Source organism: Salvelinus namaycush, chromosome 38 (assembly GCF_016432855.1).
Source record: "Salvelinus namaycush isolate Seneca chromosome 38, SaNama_1.0, whole genome shotgun sequence".
NCBI lineage: Eukaryota > Metazoa > Chordata > Actinopteri > Salmoniformes > Salmonidae > Salvelinus > Salvelinus namaycush.
This window is the reverse complement of record NC_052344.1, coordinates 200,036-220,364: the sequence shown is the minus strand read 5'-3', so window position 1 is coordinate 220,364 and position 20,329 is coordinate 200,036. Positions and strand designations below refer to the sequence as shown.

Genomic DNA, 20,329 nt, shown 5'->3' with positions numbered 1-20,329 from the left:
AACATCTGACAGCTGATCAATAACGATGAACAAAAGAACCCTAGACAGTCGATTGTATGTCCAGAATATACCAACAGCTGCCTGCATACCTTCAAGGGTCATTGCAGGACTAAGTGTTAGCTACAGAGGGGGGATATTCACCCACAGTGCTACAATGTCTCCGGCAGATGTTTCCAACCACAGAGTGAGAAGAGAGGCAGCTGTGTGTGTTTTAGTTAGTCAGATCTAGTCCCACACAGTGGAACCACACAGAGATCCATAGATAGACATCTCTCTCTGTACAGAGTAATGGGCCATGGGGTATAGAGTTACCAACTCCCCATGATGGAACTTCACTGGACTTCACTAGGCTACATAACAGAACCTGGAGGTGTGTTAGCCAGTGAGTGTGTGTATGTGTGTGTTTATACAGTATGTGTGTTGCGTTGCTTGCGTGTTAGTTTGTTAGGATTTTGGGGTGGAACATCACTGGAACTAGGGCTGTAGGCATTCCCTGAAGATGTTTTGGTCTGTGATCGTGTGTGTCTTTGTCTGTGTCCGTGTGTCAATGGATCATTGTGTGCAGATTATGTAAAATGCATTCTCGCGAAGATGAAGAAAAGAGGAGGATTGAGAGGAAGATGAGAAGAGGAAAGCACTTAAAGTTATAGTTTCACGTCATTGTCCTTCACTAACAACAGCATCACACCCGAATCCATGGACTGTAATGCATCCTATCTGGGAATGTGCACTTTGGTAGCCTTGTTGAGTCAGTGAGTAATAAGGTGATAAGACCCAGTCCAGTATTGACTTAGTGGGCACGGACGGTTTGCTCTCCCTCACAGTAAACACACTGAAGCAAATGACCTGACCTTTTCTTCCTTGTTCTGAGTGAGTCTGAACATCACTAGAGCTGTATGTAACATTCTTTATCTCAGGAAGTGAGGTAGTTATACACTACCTAGAAAAGATGACTCAATATTCCCTCCCTTGTTTCATACATGCTCTCTCTTTCTCACTCTCCCTCTCTCCCTCCTCTCCTCCTCCCCTCCTGTTCTCTCTCTCCCTTTCTATACAGCCATCTGATGTGTGATCTGGATCCTGGTCCACCAGTACCATGGTACCATGTCTCAGCCTCCAGTATTTACGCTGCAGTAGTTTATGTAGTCGGGGGGCTAGGGTCAGTCTGCAGTCTGTTATATCTGGAGTATTTCTCCTGTCTTATCCGGTGCCCTGTGTGAATTTAAGTATGCTCTCTCTAATTCTCTCTCTCTCTCTCTCTCTCTCTCTCTCTCTCTCTCTCTCTCTCTCTCTCTCACTCTCTCAGAGGACCTGAGCAATAGGACCATGCCTCAGGACTACCTGGCCTGATGACTCCTTGCTGTCCCCAGTCCACCTGGCCGTGCTGCTGCTCCAGTTTCAACTGTTCTGCCTGCGGCTATGGAACTCTGACCTGTTCACCGGAAGTGCTACCTGTCCCAGACCTGCTGTTTTCAACTCTCTAGAGACAGCAGGAGCGGTAGAGATGCTCTGAATGTGATCAGCTACGAAAAGACAACTGACATTTACTCCTGAGGTGCTGACCTGTTGCACCCTCGACAACCACTGTGATTATTATTATTTGACCCTGTTGGTCATCTATGAACATTTGAACATCTTGGCCATGTTCTGTTATAATCTCCACCCGGCACAGCCAGAAGAGGACTGGCCACCCCTCATAGCCTGGTTCCTCTCTAGGTTTCTTCCTAGGTTCTGGCCTTTCTAGGGATTTTTTACCTAGCCACTGTGCTTCTACACCTGCATTGTTTGGGGTTTTAGGCTGGGTTTCTGTACAGCACTTTGAGATATCAGCTGATGTAAGAAGGGCTTTATAAATACATTTGATTTGATTTGATTTAGACATGCCAGGCTCATACAGCCCTCCGTCCCCTTTGGTAGAGTTCCTTCTGGGCAGACCGCTGTGTGGAGACCTGATCACAGACATGGAAGACACAAGGACTGAAGATATTTCTCAGTGGGATGACACACTCAGTGGGATGACACACTCAGCTCCTTTGACCTGTACCCTGCGTATTACAGCACTGGCCCTGGGTCGGAGAATTCCATTGCTCTGGGTATACATGTGTGTGTTTTTGTGTGGGCATGTTTGGCCTTTCTACCATGGTCACACAAACACGCAAATACACACACATATCCCTTACACTTCCTCAGGCCAGACAGACAGCTAGCCAGAATGGGAGGAAGGCAGGCAGGCAGACAGACAGAGACACACATACATAACCTCTAATATCCTTCTCACATTCCTGAATGGATATAAAAATACACACGTCCTCTGTAATTTGAGTGAGATGAGCTGACCCAAATTCCTGAAGTCTCTATCGCAAAAAGTCTGCTATAGACTTATTATATGCAATACATCTGATGAATGAGGGCAGAGGAATTTTATCAGCGAAATATGCCACCACGCCCTCAAGGCTTGTGTCAAACAAAATGGTGTCAGGGAATTATTTGCAATTACACATAAACAAAGTAGGTAGCCTACTTAATGGCAGTTACAGTGTATATATGGCCTATTTCCTTACTCTTAGTTCTAGATATTGACTCTAAAAAGTGTGTACTGTTTGCTTCTGTTAACCACATTTAAAGGTACTATCTTTGTCTTTCTGACAGGGATTCTTGAGAAGGACCATCAGACTGAAGTTGGAATATGACAAGTGTGACCGACACTGTGAAATACAGAAGAAGAACTGCAACAAGTGCCAATACTGTCGCTTCCACAAGTGCCTTGCTGTGGGCATGTCCAACAATGGTAAGAACGTAGTCAGTCCCCGAGTGTCCCAGTATATAATAGTAGTATAATAGTATATAAAATAGCAGTGTAATAAAGCTTGCCTGACCACCCGAGAGGTGGGGCAAGTACTGGATTGAGCAGAGTAGCGTGACACTGCCACCACCTTTTTTGACCTGTATGGTCCAGCTTCAGAGGATAGGACACACCAAAACTCAACACAAGAATAGCAAACAATTATTTTTATTACTTACACAATTTCATAAGGCAGCGTGCATAAAATGCTAGGCGACCTACTAAATTCCTGCAGTCTCTGTAACCCAATCAGAAGGCACACAGGCTAGTAAGTGCGACAAATCCGCTAAAAAGTGACGCAACACACACACTAGTGAGGTATATGGTTAAGGAGAACTGAACATCCAAGGTCCTACTACTACTTCACTGCAAACTTGGCCTAGATCCAATGAAACACAATTGTACAAACATGAAAATTCACTGCAGACAGGGGCATAATAGCCTACACACGGTCCAGAGATCCACACCTGATAATAAAGTCACAAACCCCCCCCCCCCCCACTTTGAAATACGCAGTCTGCAATCCCTGTATTGTTCGCCCCCACATAACCCATTTAACAAGACTAAGCCAACAAAAGAAGACTCCTCAGACGAGGAGGAGCATGGATAGGACCAACACGCAGCGAGGTATGTAGACATAATGATTTATTAAATGAAGACGAAACACGAAGAACACTTGAATAAACTACAAAACAACAAACGACGTTAAACAGACCTGAACTTGTGGACATAAAAAACAATGAACGCACGAACAGGAAAGAACGAGACGAGACAGTACCGTGTGGTGTAACAAACACAGACACAGCAACAATCACCCACAAACAAACAGTGTGAACAACCTACCTTAATGTGGTTCTCAATCAGAGGAAACGTCAAATACCTGCCCCTAATTGAGAACCATATCAGGCAACACATTGAACCCAACATAGAAACACATAACATAGACTACCCACCCAGCTCACGTCCTGACCAACTAAACAAAGTTAAACAAAGGAAAATAAGGTCAGGAACGTGACACCTAGACATAACATTGAACATTTAAATGTAACATTTAAAACACTTGGCTCTCCTAGCTGACGGACACCTCATGGGGTCTGGGCGTGTGCACCACTGTTGGGCCGGTCTGAGTGGCAGACCGGCAGTGGATCTGTATTCAAGGTGCACTGAAAAAGCCCAAACCTGGACAGGAACAACAAATAGGCTATACCCGGATTCAGGTTGATCGCCGTAGGTTTCAGCCTGATTAATTACATAAAATAAAGAAGTGCACTACACTCACGGCGCGCTCTGTTTACAAACACTGAGAAAGCTATGATGGAAAAATGTTACGTTTGTGCTCTTCTAATAACCAATTTCGGTGTTCATGCAAGTGACGAATCCTCACTTTCAGTATCTGTAATTTGTCAGTACGCCCAGACCCTTGTTTTGAAAACAAAAGATATCTCAGTTTCAAGGTCTCAGCTTAGAGAGAAGAAGCCTTGTGCGTTACTGGTCTGTCACATCCATGAGACAGTATTGGTGTGTCATATAAATGAAGCAAACTTTAATGATGAATTAATTATGAATGATGAATAATCTAAATCATGCAAATATAACTTGTCTGCAGTATATAGGAGAACTAATGTGACTGCCCCGGTAGAGCTCCTGACAGACGTTCACTATGGTGCTTCAAGTTTGTTGGAACCTCTCCAGTTAACTGTTAATAAAGATTGATTCATTTAAGATTGACTTTTAGTGTCCCATGTGTAGAATTTCTACAATAAAGCTTAGCCAATTAATTTGCATGTCCAAAAGCACGCTACAAAAGCAAGGGAGATGACTCACACTCCTAGCAACCCCAATATCTTATCTGGTTTTTCAAATTCACCTTCACTACCTGTCTTCGTTGCCGGCTGCCCTACCCAGCAGCGAATGGCAACTTCCCCCTGTTGAAGGGGTCTATAGACAATAGGCAAACAAGGCCAACAGAGCATAGTGCAGTGTTGCAATGTCGTTTTTTTTCACAAAAGGGGCAGCTCCTTGTAATATGCTCCGTCAAGCGACGCAGTTTTTTCCAGGGAAATTTAGACCCGATGTATCATTCCTTAAGAAGACAGAAGGGCAGTATTGAGTGAGTTTCGCAACTGTCACGCCCTGACCATAGTTTGTTTTGTATGTTTCTATGTTTTGTTTGGTCAGGGTGTGATATGAGTGGGTATTCTATGTTGTATGTCTAGTTTGTCTATTTCTATGTGTTTGGCCTGATATGGTTCTCAATCAGAGGCAGGTGTTTCTCGTTGTCTCTGATTGGGAGCCATATTTAGGTAGCCTGTTTTGTATTGTGGGTTGTGGGTGATTGTTCCTGTTATTGTGTTTCTGTGTTCACGTTACGGGACTGTTTCGTCGTCGTTTGTTTGTTGGTTTTTGTTATAGTATTCTATTAAAATGAATACTCACCACACTGCATCTTGGTCCTCCTCTCTTTCGCCTAACGACAAGCGTTACAGCAACGTCTGTCCCGCCCCTGTGTCTACATCTGTAACGATCGTCGTATGAAGGAGTGGACCAAAACGCAGCGTGGTAAGTGTTCATGGTAAATGTATTAATCAAAACACTCAAACAAAATAACAAATACGGAAAACCGAAACAGTCCTGTCAGGTGCAGACACTAAACAGAAAACAACTACCCACATAACCCAAACGAAAAAGGACAACTTATATATGATCCCCAATCAGAGACAACGATAGAAAGCTCCCTTTGATTGGGAACCACACCAACATAGAAATAAAGAAACTAGAATACCCACCCTAGTCACAACATCACATATTTTCCGGCATCCCCATCTGGTATAAACACTGAAGAGATGGACGTTCAGCTACTTCCCCTTTTACTACTTGCAAGCTACCTTTTTTCCACTTTTTATTTTCAGATTTGCTAAACGCAATTATGTCTATGTCCAGTTTGGAGGAGTGTCTGTGCGAGCTGGTGAGACAATACGAGAACCTTTAAAACGCTTCGATGCGGTTGTATATGGACAATCAAGCAAATGTCAACAGTTGGAGGGAGATATCACAAAATTTGAACACCGATACTGATATCAAAGAAACATGGAGAAAGATTCGGGACCGGTATGTTCACAATATGAAAAGGGTGAAGGAGACGAGGTGTCGAGCTGCCACTGGTGTGTGTCTCACCGATTGTCAGACACCGATTGGCTTCGTGTTCATGTAAAACATCGTCAGCAGACACCAACATGCAGCCGAGTCCTTTTGTACAGTTAGTGTGTTTGTGGTCTTGTGTTTAGCAGACCTAGTTAGATCATTTGAAATCAGCTGTTTTCTGGATAGGAGAATGTGTGAGTGGGAAATATTCAGTGCCTGGGTTATCATAATGATAGCAGGGCTAGTTCAAACATCAGAAAACAGACATTGTGCTGTGTGTGTGTGTTAATTAGATTGAGAAGTTTATGAAATCAGTTATTTTGGGTAAACATTTTAACTCAGAGGAGCCCATGGAGATATTTATAGATTGCTTGCATTGTAGTCTAATGTATTCGCGATCTGCTTGTAGGTGTTGGAGGGGGGAAGGGTTGGACAGTCCAGAGATTGAGCTGAGCCCTGAGGGCCCATTCCCAGCCACTCTCACCAACACCCAACCCACTGTCTCTCTGCCCTGCAACTCCATCAACCTCCACCCCATCTTCCCGACCCAGCTCCAATGGCTGGAAGAGGAAGACAGCTGAGAATCCTTTGGACACTGACATTACGCAGCGGGTGGATGACTTAAAGAAACGTCAGCAGGAGTTACAGAAACAGCATCAGTGTCCAGCAAAGGCCGTCTACAACGTCATGATACCATGATACTATTCCTGCTGATCAACGTCTCCCGTTTATCTCACCCCAAAAACTCTTGTGTGCTTTAAAAAAAATATATATATATATTTTTTTTATATATATTAGGGGGGTGAGAGTTTTTTTGTGCATGTTTTTTATACTTATTTCCTCATTCTCATGTTAATGGTGTTTACTTAGTTATTTATCTTATTTCCCCTTTCATCACACTTTTCACCTGTGTACTACATTGTTTTACATTGCACTTGTGGCAGAAAATATTACTGTTTTGAATCAGTCACTCAGTAAACTTCTACTGCTTTGTACATGATTGTAGATCATTCTACCTCATTGTAGATGAGGTTAATGTCTCGAGGTTCTAGCCTTATTGTCTACAGCTGGACAGATACTCACCCATTTGCTATAGCAAGACAGTTCTCATTGAAAGGCCACTACACAACACAAGGTTAGTTAAATATCTTGAGGGTCTAGCCTCCCAAAAAATATGAAAAACTAAGGATTAAGTAATTGTCATTATAGTACTCTTTATTGTGATTTGTAAAATGTGAATAAGAAAAAGAGCAAAACCAAGTGTGTAGCTCACAACATGACACAAACAGTCATCCACCAGGAGAAGAGAACGTATTTCTGCACATATTTTCCAAGCCACACTCCAACATTTACTGTAGGGTGCCACGCGTGATAGCAGGAAAGCCACTTGACCTGCTGGAAAGCCACTTGACCTGCTGGTGTGAGGAAGTAGTCCTTGAGGTTGTTGTGCACGTCTATGGCAACTCTGGTTGCCCTGTCTGACGACATGTTTCTTGGGTCCAGGAAGCTGGTGTCCCCATATACCACCTGTCTCCACTCTCCTGGAAGCAGGTGGGTGTGGAGTGGTCAATAAACATGGGGTGGATGTACCGTGTTGATGAATCTGTGTTGTCAATGTCTGTGGTGCAAAGGTAGTTGTGGAAGGCCACGTAGGCCTTCACAATGGTCTCAGCTTTCTCTGGGGCAACCTCAGGGGCTCGTTCCAGGATCCTCCATCTTGCAACAAGGATCCCAAAGCAGTTCTCTGAAATTCTTCTGGCTCTTGAGTGGCGATATTTGTAGATCTTCATGGCATCAAGATGGCCAAAAAAGAAGTGTTTCCATTAGTATTGAACAGGAACATGTAGGCTATCAAATGTATACTGTAACAACTGTGTAGCCTGTGCTTTAGACATAGACCCCCATCCTGTTATTGGGATGCCAAATCATCAAAAAAATGCCGTCTGTAGCGGCATAATATTCACATCATATGTATATAGCGCATGGTGGGCCGGTACCTTGCAACGCAGACTGCCATCAGGACCATTTGAGGAAAAGCCCTTGTAGGTGTAGTATTCGTCTGCCGAATTTCGGATCCGAACGGATAATTCCAACGATCCCCAAAATCTCAGGCGATTTCTGCCCATTTTGCCACGGAGGGATAAGCAACAAAACCCTCCTTCAGGACATGCCAGATGGCTTGGCACACTTCCATGACGATTGCACATACTGTTGAGATTCCTAGCATATAAATTATAACCCGACTTGGCTGTGTGCAGCCACTCGCCAAAAACCGAAGGATCACACAGGCTTTCTGCAGCACTTATGGGCCAGCTGTGAGTTCTCTCGTGCTCTCGAGATGTGAGGGGCAAGCCGCTGAAACAAGTCGTCATATCTGGCATCCGACATCCGAAAGTGTTGAACATGTCTTTCCTTGTTAATGCTTCACATAGGTTGGACAATTTTCACTGTCTTTTTTTTCTTCTTCTCCAGAGTAGTAATAGCAGTTCAAGCTCCAGAAATTGCAATTAAAAAAGAAACATGTTTGCTTCTGTGGCTAAAAAGTAGTGTTGTAAAGCATAGAACATCAGACTAGCCTGACATGTAGCTAGCATTTGTAAACAGGCATATACAGTTGGAGTCAGAAGTTTACATACACTTAGGTTGGAGTCATTAAAACTCGTTTTTCAACCACTCCACAAATTTCTTGTTAACAAACTATAGTTTTGGCAAGTCAGTTAGCACATCTACTTTGTGCATGACACAAGTACTTTTTCACACAATTGTTTACAGACAGATTATTTCACTTATAATTCACTGTATCACAATTCCAGTGGGTCAGAAGTTTACATACACCCAGTTGACTGTGCCTTTAAACAGCTTGGAAAATTCCAGAAAATTATGTCATGGCTTTAGAAGCTTCTGATAGGCTAATTAACATAATTTGAGTCAATTGGAGGTGTACCTGTGGATGTATTTCAAGGCCTACCTTCAAACTCAGTGCCTCTTTGCTTGACATCATGGAAAAATCTAAAGAAATCAGCCAATACCTCAGAAAATGGGACCACGCAGCCGTCATACCGCTCAGGAAGGAGACGTGTTCTGTTTCCTAGAGATGAACGTACTTTGGTGCAAAAATTGTAGACCTCCACAAGTCTGGTTCATCCTTGGGAGCAATTTCCAAATGACTGAAGGTACCACGTTCATCTGTACAAACAATAGTATGCAAGTGTAAACACCATGGGACCACGCAGCCATCATACCGCTCAGGAAGGAGATGCGTTCTGTCTCCTAGAGATGAACGTACTTTGGTGCGAAAAGTGCAAATCAATCCCAGAACAACAGCAAAGGACCTCGTGAAGATGCTGGAGGAAACAGGTACAAATGTATCTACATCCACAGTAAAACGAGTCCTATATCGACATTACCTGAAAGGCCGCTCAGCAAGGAAAAAAACGCCATATAAAAAGCCAGACTATGGTTTGCAACTGCGATGGGGACAAAGATCATACTTTTTGGAGAAATGTCCTCTGGTCTGATGAAACAAAAATAGAATGGCCATCTTTACATTTGGAGGAAAAAGGGGGAGGCTTGCAAGCCGAAGAACACCATCCCAACCGTGAAGCACGGGGGTGGCAGCTGTTTTGGTGGTGCTTTGCTGCAGGAGGGACTGGTGCACGTCACAAAATAGATGGCATCATGAGAAATGAAAATGATGTGGATATATTGATGCAACATCTCAAGACATCAGTCAGGAAGTTAAAGCTTGGTTGCAGATGGGTCTTCCAAATGGACAATGACCCCAAGCATACTTCCAAAGTTGTGGAAAAATGGCTTAACTTTTACTTGGTACTCATCCCGGATCCGGGAGCACCCTCATCAGTAAAAAAGCTGACTAGCATAGCCTAGCATAGCGCCACAAGTAAATACTAGCATCTAAATATCATGAAATCACAAGTCCAAGACACCAGATGAAAGATACACATCTTGTGAATCCAACCATAATTTCTGATTTTTAAAATGTTTTACAGGGAAGACACAATATGTATTTCTATTAGCTAACCACGATAGCAAAAGACCCAACTTTTTTTTCCCACCGTTTTTTTACTGCATAGGTAGCTATCACAAATTCGACCAAATAAAGATATAAATAGTCACTAACCAAGAAACAACTTCATCAGATGACAGTCTGATAACATATTTATTGTATAGCATATGTTTTGTTCGAAAATGTGCATATTTCAGGTATAAATCATAGTTTTACATTGCAGCCACCATCACAAAATCTCACCAAAGCAGCTAGAATAACTACAGAGACCAACGTGAATTACCTAAATACTCATCATAAAACATTTATGAAAAATACACAGTGTACAGCAAATGAAAGACAAACATCTTGTGAATCCAGCCAATATTTCAGATTTTTTAAGTGTTTTACAGCGAAAACACAATATAGCATTATATTAGCTTACTACAATAGCCTACCACACAGCCCCATTCATTCAACATAACGTTAGCGATAGCGAATAAACCAGCAAAATATATTAATTTTTTCACTAACCTTCTCAAACTCCATCAGATGACAGTCCTATAACATCATATTACACAATACATATATGGTTTGTTCGAAAATGTGCATATTTAGCGGCACAAATCGTGGTTATACAATGAGAATAGTAGCCAAACTGCAAACAAAATCTTGGGAGAAATCTTGGGAGAGGCACCTAATCTAATCAATAACTAATCATAAACTTGACCAAAAAATACAGGTTGGACAGCAAATGAAAGATACATTAGTTCTTAATGCAACCGCTGTGTTAGATTTTTAAAATTAACGTTACTACGACATACAGCGTGCGTTAAAGCGAGACCGCACCGAAATTAATGGCGGAATAATAGTTTAACTTTTTCGACAGAAATTACGAATTAACATCATAAATAGTTCTTACTATTTGATGAGCTTCCATCAGAATCTTGTACAAGTTGTCATTTGTCCAGAATAATCGTTGCTCGGTTGTAGAAGGTCGTCTTCAACTGTGGAATTAGCAGCAAACGTTAGCCATGTGGTGCAGACGTGTCCAACTCAGCATAACGCAGAACAAAGAAAATCCTGAAAATCGCAATATACTGATATAAACTGATATAACTCGGTTTAAAATAACTACATTATGATGTTTTTAACACGTATATCGAATAAAATCAGAGCCGGATATATCTAGCGCCTATAACAACAGCTTTCTAGGACGCAATCCTGAGGTCTGCCTCGCGTCATGACGAACGTAGAAAAGACTGCACACCCGGTTCCAAGAGCTCTTGTTCGGCCTCAGATCTACCTAGACACCCCATTCCAATTCTCACTGCTTACTGACATCTAGGGGAAGGCGTATGCACTGCATGTAGACCCATAGATTACATGCAAATTAATAAACTGACCCTGGAACAGAGCCCCCGATTTCAGATTTCTCACTTCCTGACAGGAAGTTTGCTGCAAAATGAGTTCTGTTTTACTCACAGATATAATTCAAACGGTTTTAGAAACTAGAGAGTGTTTTCTATCCAATAGTAATAATAATATGCATATTGTACGAGCAAGAATTGAGTACGAGGCAGTTTAATTTGGGAACGAATTTTTACAAAGTCGAAATGGCGCCCCCCTATTGAGAAAAGGTTAAGGACAACAAAGTCAAGGTATTGGAGTGGCCATCACAAAGCCCTGACCTCAACCCTATAGAAAATATGTGGGCAGAACTGAAAAAGCGTGTGTGAGCAAGAAGGACTACAAACCTGACTCACTTACACCAGCTCTGTCAGGAGGAATGGGCCAAAATTCACCCAACTATTGTGGGAAGCTTGTGGAAGGCTACCGAAACGTTTGACTCAAGTTAAACAATTTAAAGGCAATGCTACCAAATACTAATTGAGTGTATGTAAACTTCTGACCCACTGGGAATGTGATGAAAGAAATTAAAGCTAAAATAAATCATTCTCTCTACCATTATTCTGACATTTCACATTCTTAAAATAAAGTGGTAATCCTAACTAAAACAAGGAATTTTTATTAGGATTAAATGTCAGGAATTGTGAAAAACTGAGTTTAAATGTATTTGGCTAAGGTGTATGTAAACTTCCGACTTCAACTGTAACACCGGATACGGATGTTCAAATGTCATCGCTAGTTAGAGTCAAAAAGAGTGCCTCAGCTCCTCTTGCTTGGTAAGTTTTTCTGGTTTCCCAAGCCCCCTAGTGTATATACAGTGCCCTGCAAAAGTATTCATCTCTCTTGGCATTTTTCCTATTTTGTTGCATTACAACCTGTAATTTAAATGGATTTTTATTTAGATTTCATGTAAGTGACATACACAACATAGTCCAAATTGGTGAAGTGAAATGAAAAGAATTACTTGTTTAAAAAAATTCTATCAAATAAAATCCTGAAAAGTGGCGCGTGCATATGTATTCACTGCCTTTGCTATGAAGCCCCAAAATAAGATCTGGTGCAACCAATTACCTTCAGAAGTCCCATTATTATTTAAATAAAGTCCACCTGTGTGCAATATAAGTGTCACATGATCTGTCACATGATCTCAGTATATATAAACCTGTTCTGAAAGGCCCCAGAGTCTGCAACACCACTAAGCAAGGGGCACCACCAAGCAAGCGGCACCATGAAGACCAAGGAGCTCTCCAAAAAGGTCAGGTACAAAGTTGTGTAGAAGTACAGATCAGGGTTGGGTTATAAAAAAATATCCGAAACTTTGAACATCCCACGGAGCACCAATAAATCCATTATTAAAAAATGGAAAGAATATGGCACCACAACAACCCTGCCAAGAGAGGGCCGCCCACCAAAACTCATGGACCAGGCAAGGAGGGCATTAATCAGAGAGGCAACAAAGAGACCAAAGATAATCCTGATGGAGCTGCAAAGCTCCACAGCGGAGATTGGAATTGCTGTCCATAGGACAACTTTAAGCCGTACACTCCACAGAGCTGGGCTTTACGGAAAGACTGTCCAGAAAAAAGCCATTGCTTAAAGAAAAATATAAGCAAACATGTTTGGTGTTTGCCAAAATGGATGTGGGAGACTCCCAAAATATATGGAAGAAGATACTCTGGTCAGATGAGACTAAAATTGAGCTTTTTGGCCAGCAAGGAAACCGCTATATCTGGCGCAAACCCAACACCTCTAATCACTCCGAGAACACCATCCCCACAGTGAAGCATGGTGGTGGCAGCATCATGCTGTGGGGATGTTTTTCATCGGCAGGGACTGGGAAACTGGTCAGAATTGAAAGAATGATGGATGACGCTAAATACAGAGAAATTCTTGAGGGAAACCTGTTTCAGTCTTCCAGAGATTTGAGACTGGGATGGAGGTTCACCTTCCAGCAGGACAATGACCCTAAGCATACTGCTAAAGCAACACTCAAGTGGTTTAAGGGGAAACATTTAAATGTCTTAGAATGGCCTAGTCAAAGCCCAGACCTTAATCCAATTGAAAAGCTGTGGTATGACTTAAAGATTGCTGTACACCAGCGGAACCTATCCAACTTGAAGGAGCTGGAGCAGTTTTGTCTTGAAGAATGGGCAAAGATCCCAGTGGCTAGATGTGCCAAGCTTATAGAGACATACCCCAAGAGACTTGCAGCTGTAATTGCTGCAAAATGTTTGGGGGGGGGGGGGTGAATGGTTATGCATGCTCAAGTTTTCAGTTTTTTTGTCTTATTGCTTGTTTGTTTCACAAGAAAAAAATATTTTGCATCTTCAAAGTTTTAGGCATGTTGTGTGAATCAAATTATACAAACCCCCCAAAAATCTATTTTAATTCCAGGTTGTAAGGCAACAAAATAGGAAAAATGCCAAGGGGGTGAATACTTTCGCAAGCCACTGTACACTACACAAGGTGGACTTCCTCTCGGGGTTTAACGCAACGAAAACAGTCCACTGCCCCAAACAAACAACTCCACCCACGAACATTCGTTACCGGTGTAGACTCATTAAGGTGAGTGCAATGAGGATACTTGCAAAAGCTACAAGCCAAATGTTCATCCAAGCACAGCTCCCCCTCCAAGACCTGCCTGCACTCTCCGCTCCACCTTATTTCAGTTTCTCAGAGCCCCGGGCAGCGTCTTGCAAGCTGGCATAGTTGCGAGCAATTACTTCATGATTTAGTGACATCCTCCCTTACAAACTGTCCCACAGCTTCACAGTATGTAGAAAACAAAATATATTTTATCACAAGGATCGAAAATAATACATGTTAGCGCTACACAGTGGAAACCAATCCTATGTTGGGCTACGGACTATAGAAAAAACAAGAGCTATGTCCCAAATGGCACCCTTTTCCCTTTGGACCCTGGTCAAAAGTAGTGCACTACACAGGAAATAAGGTGCCAGTTGGAACACAACCAATAACAAGGGAAATAGTTCAACTGTAAAACAGTCTCGCATCCCCTCTTCTTATCTCAAGAACGCATCTATGATATAACTATAAAAGCTATCTCGATGTCAATACATCTTTGTCTCAGGAGGGAGGGAGAAAGGAAGTTGTTATTGACTCCAGAGCTTGTCGTATATGTGTGTTTACATTTACTCAACAATTTTTGTTACTCTTTTGTAAACGTACTGTATGACCTTGTGGACGTGGAGATAGCACAGGACCACCACACACTCACATGCGCTCACACACACACGCACGCACACACACACACACACAGTGAGTTATCTACAATAGCTTTGTAGGGGTCGGGGGTTCAATGAGGTCAAAGCCACTTCTCAACGTGGGGCTGTTATAGAGCAGTCACAGACAAGTGCGGCAAACTCAATGACATGTGTACAGTACCAGTCAAAAGTTTGGACACACCTACTCATTCCAGGGTTTTTCTTTATTTGTACTATTTTCTACTTTGTAGAATAATAGTGAAGACATCAAAATTATGAAATAATACATATGGAATCCTGTAGTAACCAAAAAAGTGTTAAACAAATCAAAATATAATTTATATTTGACATTCTTCAAAGTAGCCACTCTTTGCCTTGATGACAGCTTTGCACACTCTTGGCATTCTCTCAACCATGAGGTAGTCGCCTGAAATACATTTCAATTAACAGATGTGCCTTGTTATAAGTTAATTTGTGGAACGTCTGTTACATCTGCTCCTGACACGCCCTCTACTTCTCACCCTGTGTCTCCCTAACCTGCCACCACTCCCCCAGTGCTTTCTCCCTCTTCCTCTCTGTGTGTGTGTGTGATTGTGTGGGCGGAGACAGGTGTTCTGGAGGCAGAGCTGATCCCCACCAGCTGCAACCTGTTCCATAATCAAGACCTCTACAAATACTCAGCCCTGCCACTTACATGCTGCCAGATCGTAACCTCTGCTCAGTCAGTCTGTGGTTTTTAGCCGGTTGTTCCTGCTAAGATCCTGTTTTCGTGTTATGCCTGTTTTCCCTTGCCTGATGCTGTTTTCCTCTCCGCTACAGTTCTGCCCGCTCTGACTTTGGCCCATCTCCAGTCCCACGTCTCATCAATCCTGCTACTCTGTCCTGGACCCCCCACTCCACTGCGTCCTGGGATTCTTCTCTGGACCTGTTAACCCAGTCCCAACTCCCCTCGCTCCAGCCTCAGCCTCAGCCTCCACACCTGGCTTCCTGTAACCCGCCGAGCTTCCCCTGGCCCACACCCCATCTTCCCCCTGTGTTTCAATAAATACCTTGGTTACCTCATGCCAGTCTCCTCGTCTGAGTCTGCTCTTGGGTTCCCCTGTTCCTCTCCGCATGACAATTTCTTTCCTTCTTAATGTGTTTGAGCCAATCAGTTGTGTTGTGACAACGTAGGGGTGGTATACAGAAGATTGCCCTATTTGGTAAAAGACCAAGTCCATATTATGGCAAGAACAGCTCAAATAAGCAAAGAGAAACGACAGTCCATCAATACTTTAAGATATGAAGGTCAGTCAATCCGAAACATTTCAAGAACTTTGAAAGTTTCTTCAAGTGCAGCAAAAACCATCAAGCATCATGATGAAACTGGCTCTCATGAGGACCGCCACAGGAATGGAAGACCCAGAGTTACCTCTGCTGCAGAGGATAAGTTCATTACAGTTACCAGCCTCAGAAATTGCAGTTCAAGTAACAGACACATCTCAACATCAACTGTTCAGAGGAGACTGTGTGAATCATGCCTTCATGGTTGAATTGAGTAGTTGTGTCCAAACTTTTGACTGTTACTGTATGTGTGCATCTATCTGGTCTACCCCACAGCTATCCGGTTTGGTTGGATGCCTCAGTCAGAAGGGGGAGAGAGAGGCGGGAGGAGACCTCAGGCAGGTGGACCACAAGACCCTGGTCAGACAGATCCATAAAGCCTACATGAAGAACTTCAACATGAACAAGGCTAAAGCACGAGATCTGCACACCGGTGAGTGGGAGAATTTCATTACTTTGCTTTAATGAAAACCACACTGTAAAAAAAATCCTGTTGTTTTTACTTTCAGCCAGTTACCTGTAAGTTACTGTAAAACAGGAAAAACATGGTACCGTATTTATGGTATGCAATACTGTTACTCTAATTTATTTACAGTACCAATAATGCTACTGCAATCATTTTACGGTAACATATTCTTACTGTAAAGCGACATTTGCATATTTCCCGGAGTGCCTTTTGAATTAATTGTAGAGTTAACACGACTGTATTTGTTAGAGACAGAGACGTGGTTGTTGCATTCATCCATGTTCAGTCCTGTGGCCTTCACCAAGTGAGATCGTAAGCGAATATGTCAAATTATTCCGAACTACGAAACATGAATATTTATAAAGTCATCCCCACACTTATACTTTTCACCTAGTGCACATGTCCAACTCATTCCACAGAGGGCCACGTGTCTGCAGCTTTTCACTCCACCCTTGTACTTGAGTGATGACTTAAGGTCACTAATTGATAAGGAATTCCCCTCACCTGGTTGCCTAGGACTTTAATGAAAGAAAATAACAAAAACCTGCAGCCCTCTGTCCAATGAGTTTGACACCCTTGAGTTAAGCCATTTAAACTGGAACAACCATTTCAGTAATGGGTTCAAAAAAGCTAACTCATTGGATTAGTTTAGAAACATGTATATTATTAAGATATGATTTATCTTTGTGTAGCATAAGATTAATCAATCAATGTACATGCAAAAATACAGATATTAAAAACTAAAAATTCAACCTGCAGTAGAGCATGCTGGGAAATGTGATAACGATTACAGTTATTTTACAGGAATTTACAGGTAACTGGCTGCCAGTAAGTTACCGTAAACAAAACTGTTTTATGGTATCAATGCCTCTACTGTAATCCATTGACGGTACCATTACAGGTACTGTAATCTATTGTAAGGGTAGGGGAGAGTGAGAGTTGTTTGAAATCAGGCTAAGTGTAATTTGCTTAATTTCCACAAGGGGCCTGAGTTGTACATATAGCTTCTATTTTGTGTGTGCTTGGTTTACAAAGTTATTTATTTGTATGATGTGCCTTTCTAATTGTATATTTTTTCTTTATTATAAAACAGCACGGCCACAAAGAAAGCAATGTATATAAAATAACAAAACAGATACCAATTAACTAAGACTAAAATATAAAATGTATATAACAATATTTAGCAAAAATGTTTTTCTCGCTTGCTCCAGAGGATGAGCTTTGATTTTGTTGCCCGTGTGCTTTTTGTGCGGCATTCTTTTTGATTGGTAAGTGAACTGCTACTGTGTTTTACACAATATTTCCTGACCGTGAATTCTTTTCCACAATGGAATTTACAGTAATCTACTGTATTCAGTATATACAATATGTTACTGTTGATTATACAGTAATTTACTGTGACAATAAAAATGTTTTACAGTGTACTCCTAGTCATTGACTGCTCACTGGCGCCCCTCTCTGGCAGCCTATATCATGCATAACATTTAGGACACGTTTACCAGACCCAGAGTAAGCCAAGTTGGGCTAAAACACACTGTCAGTGAAGATTTTTTATTGAGAATGATTTTTAATCACGGACTAGGTTTAATCTGGACCCAGGAAACCGGTCCAGAATGTGTAATATACTATACATTACGTAACTATGCTTATAAAACTGTATTATGTACAAACTGGGTTGGTCTTTCTCCCTTCTTTCCGGCAGCCTTTTGTCATCCACGACATGGAGACAGTCCAGCTGGCTGAGCAGATGGTGATGGCCAAGCTGGTAGGTGGAGAAGGAGGTGGTGTCGGCCCAGATGGAGCAGGGTCTGGGCCCGAGGAACTCCAGGAGAGGGAGGCAGAGGCCAGGCTGTTCCACTGCACCCAATGCTTCTCTGTGGAGACTGTGACAGAGCTCACAGAATTTGCCAAGTCCGTACCAGGCTTCCAGTGCCTGGACCTGAATGACCAAATGGGTGACCAGTTTTAGGATTTTGTAAAACTTTATGTATGTGCAATGTGTGGTTCATGTTATGTTGTGTATATTGTATCATATTCCTTGTGAAATGTCTGTTGTTGTTTTATGGATGAGTCTTCTGCAAAAAAAAATCCACCTGAGAATAGTTTTCTACTACTTATACTAATATAATTAACATTTTCTTCCTGAATTAATTGAAGTTAACTGGCTTGACTGACCCCCATACTCTGCAGGTGACTGTTGAAGTAAGGGGTGTATGAGGCCTCCTGGCCTCCTGTATGAACAAAGATGGCCTCCTGGTGGTGAGCGGAGAAGGGTTCATTACCCGGGAGTTCCTCAAGAGTCTACAGTGGCCCTTCAGCGACATGACGGCGCCCAAGTTCCAGTTCGCCATGAGGTTTAACTCCTTAGAGTTGGACGACAGTGACCTTGTGCTGTTCTAGGCCACTATCCTCTGCTGTGGAGGTAAAAGACAAAACACAGACCCTTTTGACTATGGTGCAGCTATGACGGATGCACAGCCAGCCCAGTGCAGTACACTGTAAAAAATTGTCTTTGGATCAAACCAAAAAAATGCTTCAACTGGTTACAATTTAAATGAGTTTGGTTATTGAAAATATATTTCACAGTGGATTAGATGGTACAATGATTCTCTGCACTATACATTGCTTGTTTAGAATTTTAGCAACCAGGAAATGGTGGAGCAATTTCTGCATATTTCACCTTTAAACCTAATAAATAACAAATACAAACTAATATTTATTGTAAATAAAACCCATTTTTTATCTTGTTCCAATTCTATTTTTCCCTTTTTCCCCCCACAATATTGTAGCCAAATGGTACATTTTTAACAATGGAAGTCTTAAACAGGCTTCTACATACCACATACAATTATGCAAGTATTATAAATTCAATGCAGGCAGTGTACAAGCCAGTAAATCTTATATTGTGAATACAACAGCACAGATAAACCTTGAATGACATCCATTCTTAAGGGTGGCTATAAATATTTGTTTTTAAAGTCAAGCCTCAATTAAGCCACGCCTTCCTCTTCTCATAGGTTGACACCACTTGAAAGCGATTTAAGAACTTTCATTAAATTCAAAACACCACATTGATCTATCAAATTCACTGTTTGACTTCCAAAATACTGAATAGGTTTATCAAACCAAAGATTATGCCAATCACACCAGATGAACACCAGCATTCCAATTTGATGGTGTATCACATGTACTTATACAAGTAAAGATGCTAGAGATCACACTTAAGGGAGAAATACAGTACACCATATTCCCTAGAATGACATTCACAATTACAATTTAACCTGTCTAGGACTGGGGTTCCGCTAGCGGCACCCCGTTCCGCTAGCGGAACCTCTCGCCAACAGCCAATGAAATTGCAGGGCGCCAAATACAAATCAACAGAAATCTCATGAATCAAATTTCTCAAACATACAAGTATTAGGCACCATTTTAAAGATACAATTCTCATTAATCCAGCCACAGTGTCTGATTTAAAAAATGCTTTACAGCGAAAGCTCCACAAACGATTATGTTAGGTCACCACCAAGTCACAGAAAAACCCAGCCATTTTCCCCGCCAAAGAGATGAGTCACAAAAAGCACAAATAGAGATAAAATGAATCACTAACCTTTGATGATCTTCATCAGATAACACTCATAGGACTTCATGTTACACAATACATGTATGTTTTGTTCGATAAAGTGCATATTTATATCCAAAAATCTCATTTTACATTGGTGTGTTATGTTCAGTAGTTCAAAAACATGCTATGACTTTGCAGAGAGCCACATGAATTCACAGAAATTGATTTTGTTGTCATGGAGGACTGATTGGGCTCATTGATTCGAGTTGAAAAATAAATGCTGCGCTCATGGAATGGCATGCTTTGAGCACTACTGAAAAGTGCTATTTACATGTGAAAAATGAATGCCATATGC

At 41.8% G+C, this 20,329-nt stretch overlaps 1 pseudogene; it reads left to right on the top strand.

Moving 5' to 3' along the window:
• The first annotated feature begins 1,880 nt into the window (after window positions 1-1,880).
• On the top strand, window positions 1,881-18,812 carry LOC120031775 (annotated as a pseudogene).
• Window positions 18,813-20,329: the final 1,517 nt, after the last annotated feature.